Below are 2,598 nucleotides of genomic sequence, written 5' to 3' on the forward strand. Positions count from 1 at the left end.
GACGTGTAGTGCAGCCTTCAGGTGGCAGCGGAGGTTGCAGGGTAGCCCCAGCTTGCCCCTCATACCACTGAAGCTCAGGTTCCCATGACAGGTATTCCCAGGATACCATGGGCACAGATATGCCCAGGACATCATGGAGATCAGCAGCAGCAGGGCATAGTGGCACCCCTTAGTCTGCACAAAAAGCTCTTCATGCAGTGCCTGGGATATATTCAGCAGGGGCATGCTCAGGGCACAGTGCCGGCCCAGCGGGGAGCTGGCCCTGGGGCACCTCCTCGGTGAAGCCCCCTGCAGATGTGGGTCCCATCCAAGGCCCTTATGTACTGGGGGAATCCCAGGGCACAGAACTCCACCACCACCTCCAGGGGGGTTGTGTGCCCAGAGCACTGTGTGTCCCAGCACATCCTGGAGGGTGCCGCATAACTCCAGGACAGCTTCCCTGGAAGTGGCTTTGCCCACACCAAAAAGATGGCCCACATAGTGGAAGCTGGAAGGTGTGGCCAGCTTCAGCAGGGCAATGGCCAGCCGGGTGTCTGCGTAGAGGGGCATGGTGGTGTTCTACCATTCCAGTTGTAGGCAGAGCTGCTTCAGGAGGTCCAGGAAGGTGGCCTGGGTCATCCTGAATGCCTCCAGCCACTGCTCATTATCTCAGGTCTGCTGGACGATGGGAAGCCACCAGTCCTGGCTGGCCCAGCGGGCCCAGAGGCAGCAGGGCTGGAGGCCCAGAAGGCCATGGATGGCCCCAGTGTTGGCATCCAGCAACACATTGTTAGCACCCCTGCTGGGGTCTGGCCAGCAGGGCAGGGTCCAGGCGGCAGGTGTGTGGTGGCAACAGCCTTGGGGTAGCACAGTGCAGCCGGGCAGGTGGTCGCTGCATGTGGGGGAGACAGTAGGGCTCAGACAGCCATGAGCCAGTCAGCAGTTGGTGCAGCAGGCCAGCGCAGTGGCCAGGACGAGCCAGGGTGCTGGGCATCACTGCCAGGGGCAGGGACTGGAGCAGCCATGGTGTGGGGAGGCAGAGGCTTAGACAAGACAGCTGCTGTGTGCTGCCCCTATGCTGGGCATGCTGCTCCTGGCCAGGGAAGTGGCTGGCCAGGGAGCAAGGAGTAGGGCTGCTGGCAGCTTCAGCCAGAGCCTGGAGTTCCCCCTGGTGGCAGCAGGGGCCTATTGCAGGGCCACAGGAAATGGGAGCAGTTTGTTGCTAGGAGCAGCAAATCTGCTTCCAGTCCCTGTATGTGTAGATGCCTGCCCAAGAGCATTTACTTATGAGTAATTTACTTATAAGTAAACTGGTCCCAGATCAAATGCATGAGTAGACACATCCAGTTTTCCTTATCAATAAAACAGAGTTGGTTATATTTACTTACTTCATGTGGTTATGTGGGGCCTGATTATTTAATAGTTATGACATGCTACATGCCATATGATTTTCAAAAGAGCCTGGGCACTTAACTTCCATAGGTTTAAAACCTTTAAAAATATAAGCCCGTGTACCAGGAATTATAATGGCTAGTCAGTGATTCGAGCAATAGGCTTAAAAATCTCTGAGCTTCATTTGACTATACCATGTGGACTTTAGGCAGACTGCCCCACTTACCTTCTCCTCTACCCCATCCCAAATCTCTGGTTTATTTATAATTTCCCAGGCTTTAGCTGTCCTTATGATAGGAGATGAGGAAGCTATGGGATGAAATTCTGAATCCACTGAAATTGATGGTAACACTTGCATTGATTACACTGCAATCAAGGTTACAGTCACAACGTTTCATATCACCTTAGTGTCCAAGCCATGCTGGGCAGAGCACAAAAACTAAACAAGGTTTACTGCACTGGTTTATATGCAGTGTTCTAGGGTTCTAAACAGCTTGACCTGTGGATGTATGAAAAGTAATCTAATTCCAGAGCTCACAACGCCAAAAATACTAAGCCAATTTCCTTCAAACTCAGCTTATTTCAAGAACTCAGTGAGATCTACAAAACAAGGAAATTTCTTCACAAAATTACCAAGTATTGAGTTACATATGCACTAATAATTTTCTTGGAATACATGGAATAAGAACAATCTTTTATACATGACGACCGCAAAAATAGCAAAATGGATAGGGCTACTTTTTTTTTAATATCACCTCTGGGTAGAGACCAAGTGTAGAAAAAAATTAATCTATAAAAGATTTTCTTGAGAAAGTAATAAACCACTGAAAAATGTGTTTATGTGTATGAGTGAGTGTAGAATTATATATGGAAAATTATGTGTGAGTCTTACTGAGAGCATAGAGTCACTTCCACTATAAAGTGTACAAACTGACAATCTAGTTCTAAATGAATGTGGGTATTGGATACTTATTTTCAACAATAAATATTAAAAATCAAGAAAAATAAATGCAGCCAATTGTAACAGTTCAGTAAACTTCTGAATGAGCAGGTCTTTCTTCCAGCTCAATAAAACTATTGACTTTTTAAATTTTGGTAGTAAAAAAATACAGAGCTTAGTACATCAAAGTAAATTGGCTTCCATCTGGCTAAACCAAAGCATGCACCCAGTGGTGAATTATTTATTTAATTAACTAAATTCTGCTGGCCTACCTCAAGACTATTTCC

The 2,598-nt window shown here is 47.7% G+C and overlaps 1 long non-coding RNA gene across 1 annotated transcript in view; it reads right to left on the reverse strand.

Moving 5' to 3' along the window:
- Nucleotides 1-1,301: 1,301 nt before the first annotated feature.
- The window catches only part of LOC109296639, a 16,557-nt gene continuing 15,260 nt past the window's right edge, over nt 1,302-2,598 (reverse strand). The window contains exon 3 of the long non-coding RNA XR_002097010.1: nt 1,302-2,583. This is a non-coding gene — a long non-coding RNA (uncharacterized LOC109296639). The remainder of the gene's footprint in view (nt 2,584-2,598) is intronic.

The sequence above is a fragment of the Gavialis gangeticus genome, unplaced genomic scaffold, assembly GCF_001723915.1.
Source record: "Gavialis gangeticus isolate Ggan-Ray unplaced genomic scaffold, GavGan_comp1, whole genome shotgun sequence".
Classification (NCBI taxonomy): Eukaryota; Metazoa; Chordata; order Crocodylia; family Gavialidae; genus Gavialis; species Gavialis gangeticus.